This window comes from Mus musculus, chromosome 5, assembly GCF_000001635.26.
Source record: "Mus musculus strain C57BL/6J chromosome 5, GRCm38.p6 C57BL/6J".
In the NCBI taxonomy this organism is placed as follows: domain Eukaryota; kingdom Metazoa; phylum Chordata; class Mammalia; order Rodentia; family Muridae; genus Mus; species Mus musculus.
In genome coordinates this window covers 27,816,270-27,836,146 of record NC_000071.6, presented here as the reverse complement: position 1 = coordinate 27,836,146, position 19,877 = coordinate 27,816,270, and the positions used below count along the sequence as shown (strand labels likewise).

The 19,877-nt window shown below is 42.6% G+C and overlaps 1 pseudogene; it reads right to left on the bottom strand.

Annotated features, from left to right (window-relative positions):
• Nucleotides 1-6,469: 6,469 nt before the first annotated feature.
• On the bottom strand, nt 6,470-15,181 carry Gm20239 (annotated as a pseudogene).
• Nucleotides 15,182-19,877: the final 4,696 nt, after the last annotated feature.

Genomic DNA, 19,877 nt, shown 5'->3' with positions numbered 1-19,877 from the left:
TGTGGATTGACTGTGTGCCCCAAAAGCTGACATGATGAAAACTCATTCTTAACTCTGTGCTGATGACACATGGACGTGGAGCCTATGGGAGATGACTAGGTTTAGATGAGTTCATGAAGGTGAGGTCTTCTTGATAGCAAAAGTGTCAGGGAAGCAGGGGTCTAGAGAGATGGCTCAGTGGTTAAAAGCACTTGCTGCTCTCAGAGGACCCAAGTTTGGTTCTCAATATCTGTATCAGGTGGTTCAAAACCATCCACAGCTTCAGCTCCAGGGAATCTGATGCCCTCATCTGGCCCCCACTGGAACCTCCACTCATGTATACAAACCCCTACACAGACACGCAACATATACATTCAAAATATATTTTTTAAAGAAGAGGATGACGACTGGGTGGTGTAGCTAAACGCAGCATGTTTGCCTAGCTGTACAGTGCCCCGAGTTCAATCCCCAACAAACGAGAACTGTCTGTCTCTTTCACATTAAGTGCTACTCTCCACGTGTTGTGCAAGAAGACCCTTGCCAGCCAGCCATCTGCTCTTTATAGATGAGTCAGTCTTGGATGTTTTGTTGTAGCAGCAGAGAAGAAACTAAGACAGATGTGTAGTGTCTCAAGCTAGAAAACTCAGAAGGAGTTTCAGACCCAGAGAATATCTTTTCCAATGGGAAAAACTAGCTGATATCTGGGTGGTGGATGGGAACCTAGGAACAAAGGGTGCAGAAACCACAGTGTGCAAGTATCCTCCAAAACTCCAGGGAGCTGACCAGCTCAGCTGTAACTGAAGCCAGGACCTAATGATGTAATCAATCCCAGGGAGAGCTTCCAGACATCCCAAACCTGAGACTCTCATGAGGTCAAATGTTGTTCTTTGCCCTCCTGGCTGTGATGGACGATATTGATGGTTAACTTGGTTGGATCTAGAATAACCTGGGAGACAAGCCTCCAGACACATCTATAAAGGATTGTGTAGATTAAGTTTGCCTCTAAACACACCTGTGAGGAATTATACTGAATAGGATAACTGAGGTGGGAAGACCCACCCTAAACGCAGGCAGCAGCATCCCCTGGACTGATGTCCTGAGCTGAGTAAAAGAGAGAAGTGACAAGGCCTGGGGGATGCTCAGTGGGTAAGAGTGCTTTCAGCCAAAACTTAGACCCTGAGGTCCTAGTACCCAGAGAGTGGAAGGTAACAAGTAATTCCTGCATGTCTATGCACCACTCCTCTATACACGCGCACACACACACACACACACACACACACACACACACCACATATACGAAGAAGTAAGTCAAAAAAACCAACATTCATTTTTCTTTGCTTCATGACTGCACACTTAATGTGATCAGCTGCCTCAGATTCCTGCCTTCTTGATTTCTCTGTCATGATGGACTCTACCCTTGAACCATGAGCTAAAATAAACCTGCCTTAGTTAGGGTTTCATTGCTGTGAAGAGACACCGTGACCATGGCAACTCTTATAAAGGCAAACATTTCATTGGGGCTGGTTTACAGTTTCAAAGGTTCAGTCCACTATCATCGTGATAGAAAGCATGAGAGCAACCAGGCTGACATGGTGCTGGAGGAACTGAGAGTTCGTTCCAAAAGCAGCCAGAAGGGGACTATCTTCCAAAGGCATCCAGGAGGAGGCTCTGGGTGGAACTTGAGCATAGGACCCTCAAAGCCCACCCCTACAGTGACACACCCTCTCCAACAAGGCCATACCTACTCCAACATGGCCATACCTACTAATAGTGTCACTTCCCATGGGCCAAGCATATTCAAACTACCACTTTCCACTCCCTGGCACATATAGGCTTGTTCAAACACATGAGTCTTTGGGGGACATACCTAGCCACAGCATAGTGAAAAATACATTTAGTCCAACTTCAAAAGTCTTCATAGTCTATAACAGTCTCAACATTGTTAAAAGTCCAAAGTTCTCAATCGTTTAAGATTCATGCAATCTCTTAACTATAATTCCCTATAAAATAAAAAAGCAGATCACACACTTCCAACACATCATGGCACAGGATATACATTACCATTCTAAAACATCATAGTGAGGAAATACTGGGCCAAATCAAGACCAAAACCATCTGAGCAAACTCCAAACTCTGCATCTGCTTGCCTGATGTCCAACTCCTTTCATCTTTGATGACTGCAGTTCACTTCTTTCTTGGGCTAGTTCCACTCCCTGAAAGCACCTTTCCTCAGTGAGTATTCCACAGCTCTGGCATCCTTAACATCTTGGGGTTTCTAAGGCAACTTCAAGTTCATAGATTCTTGTTCCAATGTCTGAGATCCAGACATGATCTTCTTGGCTCCTCTGAAGGGCTTGCTTGGATCACTTCTTCAGCTCTGCCTTCTGTAGCACTCTAGCTCTGGTTGACTCCACTCCACTGCTGCTGCTGTTCTTGGTGGTCATTACATGAAACTGATATCTCCAATACACTGCTGAAACTAGGCTTCACCAATAGCCTCTCATAGGCTTCCTTCATGGTGCCAAGCCTTAACATTTTTGCATGACCCCTTCAGTCCTGGGCTGTCAATTGAAACTGAAGTTGCACCTTCATTAATCGCCTTTCCTGGCCTGTCACTGGGACAAGTCTCAGCTGCTCTCCATAACCCCTTCATTGCTTTCAAAACCAGGACCACCTGGGTGATTCTTACACATTACCAAGTCCACCTGAAGCACAAGGTACAACCTTGGTTATCTCTGGAACACACCTTCTCTGTGTTCTCAGAAAATGCTTCTCAGAAGATTTCACCTCAGTGATGCTGGTCTCTTCTTAATCACCACTAATTTATCAGCTTCAGCTAACCAGTATCAAAGTCCTAGTAACTCCTTCTACTCTCTAAAGCCAGAGCCACATGTTCAAAGTTGCTGAGTTCTGCTGCTTTCTGGGGCTGGAACATGGCCCTCTTGTTCAATTATACCATCCCCATGCTTCTGTTTTCCAACTCTGTCACTGCATAAGCTTTGACTGTCCTGGAACTTGCTCTGTAGACTAACCTTGAACACAGAGATCTGCATGTCTCTTGAATGCTGGGATTAAAGGCATATATCACCACACCTGCACTTAAACCTTTTTAAAACCGTTTCACAATATCTTTATAAGCTCTGGATTGTGGTTCATTCCAGATATAGTCAAGCTGATAACCAAGAATAGCCATCACAATCAATCCCTTGCTAATTTGGCACATAATTATATCATGGCTGGAAGCATGGCTTTGGTTCTGGAAGAGCCAAGAGTTCTACAGCTTGACCTGAAGGCAGCCAGGAGGAGGATTTCCTCTGCACTGGGTGGAGCTTGAACATAGGACCTCAAAACTTACCCCCACAGTGACACACCTCCTAGTAGTGTCACTTTCCATGGGCCAAGAATATTCAAACTTCCACATAACCCTTTCTTAAACTGTTTTTGTCACAGTATTTTATCATCAAGACAGGAAAATTACTAAGACACTGGCAAAGGGCCATAGCCTTTCTGGACGAAGGCTGAGAAAGGTGGCACTTGTGTTTTATTTTGGTAGTGAGTTTTGAGACAATTCTCCTATGTTGCCCTAGCTATCCTGATACTTGTTATTTAACTCTGACTAGCCTTGGACTTTTGGAAATCCTTTAGCCTCATCTTTCAAGTATTCAAGCATGCACAACCATGCCTGCCTGTAGGGAGATATATAGTATAGGGTACATGTAGGTTTGAGTTGATTACCAGCTTCACCACCATATCTACCCTGCATCCTGTCAGAGGACACCTTTATGAGGGCAGCTCTACATTTTGTTCCTATAACTAAATAAAAATCTGGCATCTTGTAGTCAAAAGACCTTTTAGATCTCTCTTCCCTAATGATTTGTTACATGGATTATTGTCTGAGAGGTAAGTTCTTTCTGTCTGCAAGGCATGATTTCAGTTCAAGGAGGGTCTGATTCTGTTTCCTTCTCTCTTCACCCCTTTCCACAACAGAGAGCCCCCTTTACTGTACAGTTCTATAACCTCAGAATTTAGGAGGCAGAAGTAGTAGGATTGCCTACTATTCAAGACTAGACTGGGCTACATAGAAAATTCCATGTCAGTCTGGGCTACACTAAGAGGACCTGTCTCAAAAACAAAATGAAACAAAAATACAGGGCACACACCATTAGTCCCCGCATTTGGAGTCAGAGGAAGGGGAATCTCTGTAAGTTCATGGCCATCTTGTCTACAAAGTGAGTTACAGGTCACCAAGGGCTGTTACAAAGGAGCCCTGCCTTGAAAAATAAGCAAGCAAGCAAACAACAACAACAAAAACAAAAGAAAAAACTAAAACAAATAAACCAAACAGTGATAGTTTTAATTGTCAATTTGATACAATCTTAAATCACCTTTGGAAGAGAATCACAAGAGATTGTCTAGATGGAGTTAGCGAGTTAGCCTGTCAGGCATATTTCAGGGTTCTTGTCTTGATTACATTAATTGATGTGAGAGGACTCCATCAAGGTGGGTTGCACCGTTCCCTACGCAGGTGGTCCTTGACTACACACAAGTGGAAAAGGCAAGCTGGACAGTAGCTAGGCATTCTTTTACTGAGTTATTGACTGGTTAGTCAGGGTTTTATTGCTGTGAAGAGATGTCAATGAACCCATATTCAAGCTACCACACTGAGCATTCTTGATTCTGAATGTGACGCGGCCAGCTATTTTAAGTTCCTGCTGCCTTGATCTCTCTACTATGATGAACTGTAGCCTGGAATTGTTAGCTAAAATAAGCCTTGTCACCATTGAGTTATTTGTATCAGGGCAATTTTTCATAGTAGAAACAGTGTGGAGCCAGATGCAAGTCCCTACTTCTGCAAGTCTACCACCAGCAGCTCAGGACAAGTGTTCAGAACACAAGCCAGTGGGGGACACTACACATTCAAACTGTAAAGATATTCAAAATAAGAATTCATAAAACAGTAAGAAGAAAGAAAGAAAGAAAGAAAGAAAGAAAGGAGGGAGGGAGGGAGGGAGGGAGGGAGGGAGGGAGGGAGGGAGGGAAGGAAGGAAGAAAGAAAGAAAGAAAGAAAGAAAGAAAGAAAGAAAGAAAGAAAGAAAGAAAGAAAGAAAGAAAGAAAGAAAATGGAAAAAAGAAAGACTTTAATCCCAATACTCAAGAGGCAGAGGCAGGTGGGTCTCTGTGAGTTCAAGACCAGCCTGGTCTATGGAGCTATAACAGTCAGGGTTACACAGAGAAACCCTGTCTCAAAAAAAATAACAGAACAAACACAAACAACAAAACAGAAACAATTATATCTGAAAAGTTTATCAACTCACCCCACCCCAGTCCTGTCCGCTTTATAGTTGGTTCATTGAAATCCTCACTTCTGCGTGGGTACAGGATGCAGGTAAGTTCACAATATATGCCTGGTTGGTGTGTCTCTTTATTCTTCTTAATCCGAGGGCTCCTTGACCCTCACCTTTCATCCCTGTGGTGGCTTTATTAAGGAGGATTAGCCATTTGACCTGCATACTGTGAGTCTCAACTTCAAAGGGCCAGCAGATCACCCAGCTGTTCTTTGAAGTGCTGATTTCAGGTGAGTCAGCTCTGCCCAGGTGATATTGCTGCAACCATCTGCTGACCATACTTCCAAAGCCAAAATGCTAGTCCTGATTTTTTTTTTTTAATATACATTTGTTCATTTGTTGTGTCAATGCTGGGAACTAAACCCAGGAACCTACACAAGCTAGGCAAACACTGGACCTCAGAGATACATACATACATACATACATACACTCTCTCAAATATTTGCTGGCTTAGCCTTTTCAGTGTTGTTAAGTAGGTGACAGATAAAACTGTTTCAGTGTATTAATGTCTTTGGATAAGAAAGAAAATTTTTTAGAGATTTATTTCTTTATTAAATTATTTATTTATTTATTTATTATTTATCAAATCTCACTAAGATTCTGAATTTTAAAATCACTTAATGTCCAAGTCAGTTTCTATCTCCCATGTTTTTGAATTTATAGCATTTTCCACAAACATGTTTGTTTTCTTTGCTTCATTTCTTTTTTTTGTCATTTATTTGTTTGTTTGTTTCTGACAGGGTCATACTACTTAGTCTGGAACTCACTATGTAGATCAGGTTGGCCTTAAACTGCCTGCGTCTGCTTCCAGAGTGCTGGGATTAAAAGTATGTGGTGATATGCCCAGTGTGTGGTGTGTGTGGCAGGGAGGGCAGGATCATGCATGCACGTGGAAGTCAGAGAACAACTTCAAGGAGCCTGTTACCTCTTCCACCTGGACTCGGATCCTGGGGGATCACACCTTCCACCCTTGTCTTGTGGCTAATGAAACTTTGTCACGGGGTTCTTGGAAAAATAAGTTGTAATGGGCTCTTAAAATCATGAGCTTAACAGAGTTAATTTTAGAATGAATAAATTTAACTAAAACATTGAGAATACAAGGTCCTATGAGGAGCAAGAGGAAAAGAGGGTTCCAGCGGTCCCGCTTAAGCCGTGAGTAAGCCGAGAGGACCAATCGAAGAGATTCTAGAATCAGTATGACAATCTGGAATAAGAGTGTGCATCAAGATGTGGATCAAAAGCTTGGTTTTTTCCAGCCTAAGTCACAGGTGTGCCTTCCTTTTCCGGATTGCAGTTGTTGTAATGCCCAAATTACTGATACTAGAGAAGCTTCAGTGTTGTGAACAGTTTGCCTCTGCATTCCCTGCCCCCTGCCAGAAGCTCCCATCCTCCCTCCAGCCTGTGGCCAGCTAGCTGGCCCCTCCCCTAGCATTAGAATGGCACTACCCATAAAACTCCCCCTTAAGGAGGACATTCTTTTTTTTTTTAATTTTTTATTAGGTATTCTCCTTGTTTACATTTCCAATGCTATCCCAAAAGTCCCCCATACGCACCCCCCCCCACTCCCCTACTCACCCACTCCCCCTTTTTGGCCCTGGCGTTCCCCTGTATTGGGGCATATAAAGTTTGCAAGTCCAATGGGCCTCTCTTTCCAGTGATGGTTGACTAGGCCATCTTTTGATACATATGCAGCTAGAGTCAAGAGCTCCGGGGTACTAGTTAGTTCATAATGTTGTTCCACCTATAGGGTTGCAGTTCATTTTAGCTCCTTGGGTACTTTCTCTAGCTCCTCCATTGGGAGCCCTGTGATCCATCCAATAGCTGACTGTGAGCATCCACTTCTGTGTTTGCTAGGCCCTGGCATAGTCTCACAAGAGACAGATATATCTGGGTCCTTTCAGCAAAATCTTGCTAGTATATGCAATGGTGTCAGCGTTTGGAAGCTGATTATGGGATGGATCCCTGCATATGGCAATCACTAGATGGTCTATCCTTTCGTCTCAGCTGCAAACTTTGTCTCTGTAACTCCTTCCATGGAGTTTTGTTCCCATTTCTAAGAAGGGGCAAAGTGTCCACACTTTGGTCTTTGTTCTCTTGAGTTTCATGTGTTTAGCAAATTGTATCTTATATCTTGGGTATCCTAAGTTTCTGGGCTAATATCCACTTATCAGTGAGTACATATTGTGTGAGTTCCTTTGTGATTGGGTTACCTCACTCAGGATGATGCCCTAAGGAGGACATTCTGAGGAGACAGTGTGAGACATCCTCCCCACCTTTGTGTCTCCAAAAACCATCGCTCCTCCTGATAAACAGCAGAACTTTCCAGGTGCTCGTCCTTGAGATTTTAGAGAAATAACAAGCTCAAGGGAGACTAGGGCCTCTCATTTAAATCATGGAGAAAAGGTAGTCAGAGGTCAGGTCACAGACAGTTACGACTGGTCATAAAATTAGAACCTGAACAGACACCCATTAACTGCACCCCCTTCCCGCATCACTACCATTCCACCAAATGATTACAGCCCTCCAATCCCCTTTCTCGAAGGAATTCCTAAACTAAACTGTAAATAAACCCAGTGTTTTCTGGACTCAGGGTCCCTTGCCAGCATTCACATGGTTAGCTCGAGGCAGGCGATCAGAGTTCAAACTTGAAACAGTAAAAGACTCTTTTGCGAGTTGCAGTGGACTTTGCAATTCTTGGGCTCGTCTGGGTTTCCCGGGGACTCAGGACACAACACAGTCAAGTTGAAAACCAAGAATAACTATCAGGATTCACCCCTTGTCAACCTGACACAAATCATATCTTATGAGCAAATGAAAACAAAAACCAGGTTATAAATACATCAAACATGATATGACTATCCCTCGTACAACTGCAAATGCATAAACAATAATTAGGTCACAATAATGCCCAATACGTTAAAGCTTATACAACCACAAACACATTGGAAATTTAGAATATGTCAATATCTCTTAGGAAACATCCTTTTAGTATCTCAAACTTAAATATGATAACCATGAAAATTCTTTTAATTGATGCTAAAGAAATCGAAATAGCACAAAGTATCTGTACACATGTATTCTTATCAAAATAAAGCAGAAACACTCATGACAATTATAACCCTCACTACTTCTGCAACTGGCCACATGGCCTTGGTCTCTCTCTCTTTCTCTCTCTCACTCTCTCTCTCCCTCCCCCTCCTCCTCTCCCTCCCCCTCCCCCCCTTCTCTCTCTCTCGGTTTTTCGAGACAGGGTTTTTCTGTGTATCCCTGGCTGTCCTGGAACTCACTTTGTAGACCAGGCTGGCCTCAACTCAGAAATCCCTCTGCCTCTGCCTCCCAAGTTCTGGGATTAAAGCTGTGCACCACCACTGCCCAGCTTAACTACCTGTCTTTACAGTTCACTCTGTATGTCTACCACTCTCCACAAGTGTGACAGTAGGTCTGGGCTCCCTTTATTCCTGGTTGGTCTGTGCCCTTTGTCATCCTGCTTGGATTAGGCTGTTGTTGTTCCCATTGGATTTAATCCCAGGACATGGTGGTGCTAAGAGATGCCCTCCAGGATCCCTTGCTTACCTCCATTGTGAAGAGGCCACCCAATTCCCCCATGGTAATCTGGATCTGTCACCCCTCCTTTCTTAGCCTGATGGTTTACGTCCTTAGAGACATAAAATGACCAGGGGGAAGATCAATGGAATGTTTGTTGTGGCTCCTGGTAGGAGCTCTTCCCTCTCTGGAACCAAACCTGGTAAGGAAGCTGAACTCAGTGTGTCTGCACGTATGTAGTATCCTCATTTGAACAAATTAACACATTTCCTGGTACCTTTGTTTGTAGCTATTAATCAAGTAAATGCCTTTTTCTCAGTGCCTTTTCAGAAGGACAACGGGAAGCAGCTGTTCAGCACCTGTAATTGGAGTTACTCCGTGACTTGGTTTTTGGTAGTCATCTGTCATTCTCCATGATCCACCTGCATTCTGCACTGATCAGACAGAGTTAAAAGATGATATGGTTGGAACTACCAACCCTGCATCTTTCAAGTCCTTTATGGTGGCACTAATTTTTGCAATTAATCCAGGGATATAATACTGTTTTTGATTCACTATTTTCTTTGGGAAAGGCAACTCTATTTAAGCTCTATTAAAGGCTTCTATTTAAGCTTTCCAACTATAGTAGCCTTCACTCCATAGATCATGAAACCAATGTGAGGCTTGCCAACCTTTAAGTATATCTATCCCAATTATATATTCTGGAAGTGAGGAAATAACCACAGGATGAATCAAACAACCTCCACAAATTACCTAGCCTTCATTATCCTCCAATTTAACTTGAGGGCCACACGTTTCTTGGGATCTCAGGGAACCAGCATCAATTCAGATCCAGTATCCAATAGACCCCAGGAAGTCTGAGTGTTTCCTTTCCCCAGTGTTCCCTTATAAAAGGAGTTAGGTCCCTGTCAGAAAGAACTAGAGAAAGGCTAACACCACAACTGTTATGTGTCTAATCAAGGTCCTTCTTCAGGGAAGCTCAGTCACCTCTTCATTCGTGGGGTTCTGAGTCTGCAAACTGGCTCAAGTCTAGAAACGGATTCACTGGCAGAGATTGCCTTTTGCCATGATTAAATGTAGTGTTATTTTTGTTCATTTGAGAAGCTTTTTGCATAGACAGATCAAACAGAAATACAGCAGGCTTCTTACCTATATCATGTCTAGGAACACCATGAATGATCAGCATGTACCAATGATTCATGCAAGTCATGCCATTGTAAAATTCTTATCATCTCTGCTGACCATTATAGAGAAGGGCTGCTTACTGGCTTGCTAATACTGGCTTAGTCAGAAATCTTTCTTCCAGGACCCAGGACCACTAGCCCATGCACTGGAACACCCACAATGGGCTGGTTCCTTCCCTTTCAACCACTAATTAAGAGAATACCTTACATCTGTATTTTATCAAGGCATTTTATCAATTGAAGTTCCCTCCCTTCAATTCTGGCTTGTGTCAAGTTTGATACCACCATTTGGTTTTTTAAAAACTGTGTTATTATGTGTCTACTGATAAATGAAATCTGTGATATCTACTATCTTAGTTTGGGTTTTCATTACTGTGAAGAGTCACCAGGACCAAGGCAACTATTAGAAAGACAACATTTAATTTTGGCACATTTACAGGTTCAGAGGGTCAGTCTATTATTATCAAAGGGGAGCAAGGCAGCTTCCAGGAAGGCATGCTGCAGGTAGATTTCAGAGTCCTACAACTTTGTCTGAAAGCCTCTAGGAGAATATTGGCATCCTCAGGCAGCTAGGAGGCAGCTCTCAAAGCCCATCCCCACAGTGACACACTTCCTCCAAGAATGCCACGTCTACTCCAAGGAGGCCACACTTTGTCGTAGTGCCACTCCCTGGGCCAAGCATACTCAAGCCATCACTACTACTTGTAAAAGAATTAAATTAGACTTGTAACTTTCTCTGCACAAAATTGATTCCAATTAGATCAAGACCTTAGCTACTCACATGAAACAAGGTAAATGGTATAAAGTAAAATAGCAAAACACTTCAGGATATAGATATAGGCCACAGTTTCTAAGTAAATCCTAGGAAGTAGCTTCAAGAATTGGCAAAAGGAAGGAACATGAAATAGTTTCTGCTCATCTGGCATGGGGCACATACCTTTAATTTACTTCCAACGTTTGAGAAGTAGAACTACCCCAGCCTCTATGAGTTTCAGGCCAGCCTGAGCTACATGGTAAGTTCCAGGGATCCTGTCTCAACCAACTAACCAAACAACCAACCAATCAACCCACCAAAACAATAAATAAACATTCCCCAGGGAAGAACACACCAATTAATATTCCAATACTAAATTTTCAGCCCTGAAAACATATACATACAGATAACATTATCTGAAAAATCCGAAATGATTGTTTATGCAATTAGTTACACACACATGCACACACACATACACACACACACACACACACACACACACACACACAGAGGGGACCACTAATTTGAAATAGAATAGAATAGAGTTTGGTGATTACTGGGAGGAGAAGAAAAAAGGAGAAGTAAAATATGAAATTATATTGCAATCTTAAAAAAAAAACCCCAAATTTAAAAACAACAAACAAACAAAAAATTTGCAGAGCTAAGGAAACTACCAATAGAGTGACTAGACAGCCTATAGCTTAGGACAAAATCGTTGCCAGCTAGACTTCAGACAAGGGATACAATCTCTAAGCAGTGGTTCTCAAGCTTCCTAATGCTTAGACAGTTTAATATAGTTTCTCATGTTTTAGTGACCCCTAACCATAAATTTTGTTTTACTTCTACTTCATAACCATAATTTTGCTAGTGTAATGGGTTGTATTATGAATATCTTTGGACGTAGAAATTTGACTACGTGGTCTCAACCCATACGTTAAGAACTACTGATCAAGAGTATATAAAGGATTATGAATTTAAACACCTTAAAACCCTCAACTGCCAATCAATAAATAGGTCAAAAGAATGAAACTGACTATTCTTAAAAACAAAAAATACAATCATCTGCACATATATTTTCAGAAAGATTTAATATCCTTAGCCATCGGGAAATGTATTTGAGAGTACCCTGAGATTGCATCTCATGCCAAAACAAAACAAAAGCAAACAAAGGAATGTGGAGAGAGAGAGAGGAACACTCACTGTTATTGATCACTCACCTGGATGCATCCACTATGGAAGTCAACATGGTGATGCTTTTGAGACTCAAGGTAGAGCTACATTACGAACCAGACGTCACTGTTGGATATATGCCTAAAGTGCTCTGTATCTTCTACAGAGGTGCATGCACATTCATGTTGATGTTGGCAGCTTTCACAGTAACTAGAAAATGGGAACATCCTAGGAGTGTCCATCAATAGATGAATGAATAACAAAGGCAAGACATACATACATATTCTACTTCCATGTAAAGAAAAATGAACGCTTGGCATTAAAGGATGATGGGTAGAACTGTAAAATATCCTTCAAAGTGAGTTAATGTTGGCACAGTTTACAATTGCCATACATTCTATCTTGGATATATTGTATATCCAAGATTAAAACATGTATTTATCGTGGTAAATGTAGATAGAGGCCCGAATATTAGTGTTTTAGTTTGAGTTTTTAAATTGTTGTTGTTGTTGTTTTTACTTATTCACATTACATCCCACTTACTGCCCCCTCCCTGTTACTCCCTCCCAAAATCCTTCCTTCATCCTCTTCTCCTCCTCCTCTGTGTGGTTAGGGCCCCCTGGTTATCCCCTGACCTTGACACACCAAGTCTCTGTGAGGCTACCTAGGCTCATCTTCTCCCACCGAGGCCTGAAAAGGCAGCCCAGGTAGGAGAACATATCCCACTTACAGTTTTTGGGATAACTCCAGCTCCACTTCTTTGGGACCCACATGAAGACTAAGCTGCATATCTGCTACATATGTGTGGGGAGGCCAAGGTCCAGTCCATGTATGCTTATTGGTTGGTGGCTCAGTCTCTGAGAAGACCAAGGGTCCAGGTTAGTTGATTCTGTTGGTCTTCCTATGGAACTCCTATCACCTTAGGCGCTGAAATCCTTCCTCCCATTCTTCTGTAAGAGTCCCCAAGCTCCAACCACAGTTTGTCTGTGGGTGTCTGCATCTGTCTAAGTCAGCTGCTGGGTGGCTCTTAGTGTGAGTCTGATTTCCAATGACCAAGGAAACTCTTAAAAAGGCAAATATTTAATTGGAACTGACTTGCAGTTTCAGAGGTTCAGTCCACTACCGTCATGGTAGGAAGCATGGCAGCCTGAAGGCCGACTAGATACTAGAGGAGCCGAGATTTTTACATCTTGATCCAAAGGCAGCAAAGGAGGTGACTCTGTTCTGCTGTCCGTCAGGAAGAGGGTCTGGAACACAATGACCAAACTTGAGCGTATATATAAGACCTTAAAGCTCCACCTCAACAGTAACCCACTTCCTCTAACAAGGCTTCAGCTCCTCTAAGAAGGCCACACTTCCTAATACTGCCACTTCCATCACAATTACAAAACCATCCATGAGACGTAAAAGAATAGACTTTCAACAGAGTTGAGGAAGGCAAGGGAACACCTGTTACATGAACACATAACTGAAAATACTGTGGTTGGAAGAGAATAACAAAAAAGGGTTCAAACAGGAAGATGGACAGGAAGAAGGAACTAATCAAACCCCATGACAACTGAATACAATAAGACAATTTATTACTTCAGAAACTCATCAAAATAAATACATACACTAAGAAGAAACTATTTTCACTTAGAATTCTACATAATGTGTTCAATTCTTACTCATAGGCATCTAAAAAAATTAAAGTCAGTAAAGCACCAGTCTGTTCCTTAGAGTTCCCATTTGCCATTTCTTTTGAGTAAACATCTCCTTTTTGTATGCAGGGTTCTTCACATTATGGCACTTTCCACGGTTGGCAGCTTCCCCCACTCGCTCCATCAACACTGGACTCTCAGGCCAGCCTGCAGTCTAACGCTAGGACCGAGGGGACATTCAGGTCTTTGATTCAGGGATGAGCTGCCAGAATCTTTCTTTTTCTTTTTTGTTTGTTTGTTTGTTTGTTTGTTTGTTTTTGATATTTTCTTTATTTACATTTCAAATGCTATCCCGAAAGTTCCCTATACCCTCCCTCCGCCCTGCTCCCCTACTCACCCACTCCCACTTCTTGGCCCTGGCATTCCCCTGTACTGGGGCATATAAAGTTTGCAATACCAAGGGGCCTCTCTTCCCAATGATGGGCCACTAGGTCATCTTCTGCTACATATGCAGCTAGAGAAATGAGCTCTGGGGGTACTGGTTAGTTCATATTGTTGTTCCTCCTATAGGGTTGCAGGGTTTTTGCTCAGAGTCAAGGACGATATTCAGCGACACCTCCCTCTGCTTGCTTGTCTCTGCTGAAGATCTCTGGGCCAGCCCTGGAAGGTTTTGGAGCGGCTCTCTGGATCCAGCGTGGAGCCTTGTGGCTTGTGTTGGCTCACTGGGTGTTGTGGCCTGGGAAGCCAGGGTCAAATGTACCCACACTTGGCTGGGCATTGAGTCTAAGCTGCATGTCTCTAAGAAAGACCTCCTTTTGAAGAAATTCTTCTAGCTGAGGTATATTTCTTCCCAGAGGTCATCAGGAACCATAAATACGTCCCCCACAAACATGTACTGAAGCAGTCTTTTTGTAATAATTTCTCTCCAGGACACCGACTCAGTCACAAACTCTCTGAAGTTATCATTTGTTACAATTATACCCCCAGTCTTGTCTGCTAAGTGTAGCAGGAACTTGTCCTCATGAGAAGCAATTCTTTGCCCAGAGATCACCCGGGCAGGAGTTAAAGATAATATCGCAAGCTCCCGGAGCTGGCTTAAGAAGTGCTGTTCTGTGACTTTAGAATCCTGATTTGTTCTCCACTGTGGAACAAACACAGTGATGTTTCTGTTGGCGAGCTTCCAAAAATATTCAACTATAATCACTATGCCGCAGCAACTAAAGAACTTTTTCAGACCATGAGAAATTGCAATATTACCGCTGCCTATCACAATATGCTTCAAATCTGCTCACCCTGGTTCATTTTTTTTTAATTTCAGCTTGTATGGTATTTTTAGGGTATCTTGAAATCTTTGAACCCCTGTGTGTGATGAATACATATGGTCAGAGAGAGGTTCCTGACAATTGTGCCTCAGTATCCGAAGTTAGCAGTTGGGTAGTGGCAACAGTGGAGAAAGTTGGGAAGTTGAAGAGAGCTAGCTACAAAAGCCAGAACGTTTTCATAGGCCGGCTTCATATTATTTGGAAGCAAAGTTTCTGCTTACTGTTGAAAACCATTTTGGGGCATTTGTTCTGAGGCAACCAGGAAAGCTAGTAGGGCTAGTTTCCTTTCCTCAGTTTCCTTAAGGGCCGGTGCAGTAGGTTTGGTAGCTGTCTGTCGTGATTCTCAGTTTTATTAGGTCCCATAGGTGCGCAATTAGGCACTTCCTGTTCTCTTTGTTCCTCTGTCTTTTGTCTCTCAAGCCTTTGCACTATCATAGTTATTTTTTCTTGTTGTACAGCTATTTTTGTTATTGCATGACTAGTTTTTCAATCTCTTTTGAGACTTTTTTCTTGTTGTATACTTATCTTTCCAACCTCTTTTTCAAGGAAATATATAAAGGTCACAATTGAAAGTAGGTAGGGGTTTACTCTGTCGATCACAGTTGCAGTAAGTGCCAGGATGGCTTTCTCAAGTATCATTTGTATCCTGTCAACTCTTTTGTTTTAAGGGATCTGAAATGGAGTGTTCCATGTGTAATGCAGGCAAAGTCTTGCAATACAGTTAAAATTGTCCTTTGTGCTGTTTTACTGTAATTCACCTGCTTTGTTCCTTGTTCTGGGAGGTAGGTCTCCTGAGTCTCCCGGCACCCAGCAGAACCTGAGTAAACAATGTTTCTCTCCAGACAACCCCTGGTGAATTTTATATGGGGCTTTCTGTCAGAGGACTCCTGTCCTCTGCTTCTTGCAATGTTGGTGGTATTTGTAGCCATTCACACTGGGGTTTTCTTCGAGACACTTGGGGCACCAGATATAAGCCAGATATACTAGATGTATTTTTTATTTGCCAGATGTAATTGTTGTCTCTGAGGCTTGCATTTGAATAAGTTCTGCTTCTCTCTGAACTCTGGCTGGCTGGGTCAACTCAGCTGGTACAACCTAAGTCCTCTCAGGAAGACTGACTCAATTTGGCCTCTCTAGAATTCTCAAGGGATTGCTTCCCTTGGCCTCAAATTAGAACATGGCAACATGTTCTAATCTTCTGGCTCCTTCTTATTTTCTGGCGTGAACTGTTTGCAGAATCACACAAAGGAGCTCAGTTGCCACCAATGCCCTCACCAAACGAACAACTCCACTCAACTAGACTGAACAGATCTCTCTCTCTCCTTGTGTTGCTCTTAAATAGTGTTTCTCCTGAGAGTTGGGTATGTCCTATCTCTGACACATTCAGTCAAAAAAATCAGAAAGTTCTGATTGGCCTCTTTGCCTCTCAATTTGATGTCATTGTTTGGGATTAAAAGTGTGTGCTATAGTCGGCCATCACTGGAAAGAGAGGCCCATTGGACACGCAAACTTTATATGCCCCAGTACAGGGGAACGCCAAGGCCAAAAAGGGGGAGTGGGTGGGTAGGGGAGTGGGGGTGGGTGGGTATGGGGGACTTTTGGTATAGCATTGGAAATGTAAATGAGCTAAATACCTAATAAAAAATGGAAAAAAAAAAGTGTGTGCTAAAGGATTCTAACCAGAGGGATTCAAAGTATGTACTAAGGGTGTGTCTGCATGACAATTGGATCACTCAGACCTAGAAGGTCCTTGGATGTGACCTTCAGAGCAGCCTTGTTGCTGGATTAAAATTCCTTTACAATCAGGGAGAGAGCAGTCCTTTGTTTATCCTACCTTGATGCCTGGCTTGCTGGGCAAAGCTGTTTAATGACCAAATTACACAGAAATCAGTTCCAATCCAATTAAATCAACTCTAGGCCGCTAAATACTGGAGGAGGAAGACAAAGACTTGAGTTCCACCATGCCCAAGGAAACTATGGGAAAAGATGCCAACAGATTTGTCCTCAGCCCCATGGTACATGCAGACCATAGACATACAGAGCTCTGTCACCCCCACACAGCACTGTTGCAGAAGGTGTTGTTTACTTGAAAAACCTGTTTCTAGTTGTGGTTGGCTCACTCTTACCACATACCTTTAATGCCTGGGTGCAGAATACAGACAGCTCTTTTTTTTTTTTTTTTTTTTGAGAATGTACAGGTGTTTTATTGCTCACCTCTCAGACAAAACACACTTCCAGCCACTTTCTTCCACAGATTGACAGTGTTTACATGTATATATATAGACGTGGAGAGTGACTCAGCCAGGCTTTTGTCTTCTGCAGCAATAATGAAGGGCCTCCTGCACTGAGCAGGACTCCATCTCACTTCGTAGTGCATGTCCATCACAAGAAAGGTCTCTTGCCTAAAGCAAGCTAACTTGTATCTGCTGAGCCTGTAGCATTAACTAGTGCGTGAAACAGATATCTGCTCGCCATTTCTTCTAGCGAATTTCAAGTAAAAACAAGGGTGAAGGAGGAACTTTTGTCTCGGATGGATAAGTGCCTACACTTAACTAACAAACTAAGTTTACAACTTAGTTTGCTTTTGTTGTTTTTATGGATTTTAGCCATGTTCATGGATTTTGGAGGAGCATATGGTACAGTATTCCACCAACAGGATAAGGCTACTGAATGTGCTATCTGCAAAAGAGTTCATGTAATAGGAACCAACCCAACAGGTCTACCAAAAAGAAAGGTGACAAAATCTCTCTGAATGCCCATCAGGGCAGAGCTATGCTCGGAAAGTAGACAGCAGAAGATAGTCTACAAAAAACACACATGGGTTGTTAATATGAGGAAAGTTTCCCAGCAGTAAATATTAAAAAAGTCTAGGCAAATCCTCATTTTCAAAATTTGCATATTGAAAATGTGAAAACTATTTTATTCAAGTAATTTCTTCAAAAACCATGTATGTTCCAACTGGAATAGTCTACTGGTCAACTAAAGGCAACTTAAATTGTGTTTAAAATTTGTTTCATAGAAAGAAGAGATATGTTTCTTAAATAAACAGTGTTATGTAAAACTGTTTAGTAATAAAGAGAGAAAGAATTGAATGAAAACCAGCAAATGGTTATCCTAAGCAGGAGTATGCCTACTACCTGTGGTCTTACATTCATTCCAAATAGATGTTGGATTCAGGATTCTGAAACTAAGTTTCTATTACTTGAGCTCTAGCAAAATATGAGTTTCTGTAGCCTCAACTAGTATAATGTCTTCCTTGTCCAAATCCAGAATGACTATACTGATAGCCTCCATGTTGGAAGTGCTGTTCAAACTGGCCCCTTTATGATAAGTCTGGCTCCCGCTTCCTCCCCAGCCTCCTCCCTGGCTTCTGCATCCTCCCTGATCCCCTCGACCACCTCTTCCCCCACAACCACTGCCTCATTCACCATGGTGCTCACCGTCTTGGAATCTATTGTCCTGCTGGATCCACCTCCCTGGTATCCATTTCCTGTATATGAAGATGTTTGGAAACCACCATAGCTACCTTGATAACCACCAGGCTGGAAGCCCACATCTCGGTAACCACCGTCCTGGTAACCACATCCACTTCCACCCCCTCCATCTGTCCAGCCTCCTTGATGCTTATTTCCTCTTCCTCCCCCTTGGCCACCAAGGTCATAGCCACCACATCCACCTCTCCCTCCTTGTTCATGACCTCCTTGTCCTCCATATGAGGAATGTCCTCTCCTCTCTCTTGTTCTCTCTTGTTATCTCTTCTTGTTCTCTTCGTCCATTGCCTTCTTGCTCCCTCTCTCTCCATTCCCTCCCCCCCTCTCTCCACTTATGGCCTGCCTCTACTTCTCTACTCTCTCCTTCTCGCTACCTTTCTCTGCTTGTACTACTCTCTTAATTCCTCTCCCCATGTCCTGAATAAACTCTATTCTATATTATACCATACCATCATGTGGCAGGGGGAGGGGATGCCTTGGCATGGGACCACTGAGACCTCCCTTTCTCTCTATCTTTTAATAAACACATCACCAACCCTGCCTTGTGAGGCCAAACCTGCTCAGTCTTAAACAGGTCTCCATTTTAAAAGAAAAACATACAGCCTGAACACTTGACCCAAACTACTCCCAAGTACCTGGAAGGACCTCACAGCTTGTCCTTGGCCAGAGTTAGTCTCTAACAACAGTTAGTCAAAGATTCCTCTGATTATTTCAGATGTTCTTTCAGATCATTTGTGATTGTATATGGACTTGCTTTAGAGCACCCACAAGTCGGCTTACAATAGCTTTTCTGTTAGATACTTTCCAGGCTGGACACCCCCTCACTAACTGCCATCCCCTATGAAACCTTGTCCTGCTGAGGGTTCGAGGCTGCTTCACCTTCCTGTTCTGTGTCAGGGTTGGGTTGGAGGAGAGCCGAGGCCTGAGCTTATAATAAAGAGTCCCTAATGCTTTGACATTGGAAATGGATTTTTTGGTGCTCACATACACTTCCTGGAACAGCAGCCCTACCCCCACCCCCACCCCCACCCATCTCCTACCAGGTGTCCTACCTGCATCCACCTTCAATATGAGTGTTATTTCCCCTTCTGAGAAGGATTCAACCATCTTCCCTTGGGCCCTCCTTTTGTTTCTCTTCTTCTTTAGTTCTGTGAATTATAGTGTGGGTATCCTGTATTTTATGGCTAATATCCACTCATCAGTGAGTACATACCATGCTTGTCCTTTTGGGTCTGGGCTTCCTCACTCAGGATAATCGATCTTTTCTAGTTGCACCCACCTGCCCTCAAAATTCATGATGTCTTTGTTTTAATAGCTGAGTAGTATTTCATTTTGTAAATGAACCACATATTCTTTATCCATTCTTCACTTGATAGACATCTAGGCTGTTTCCAGTTTTTTTTTGTTGTTGTTGTTATGAATAAAGCTGCTATGAACGTAGCTGATCAA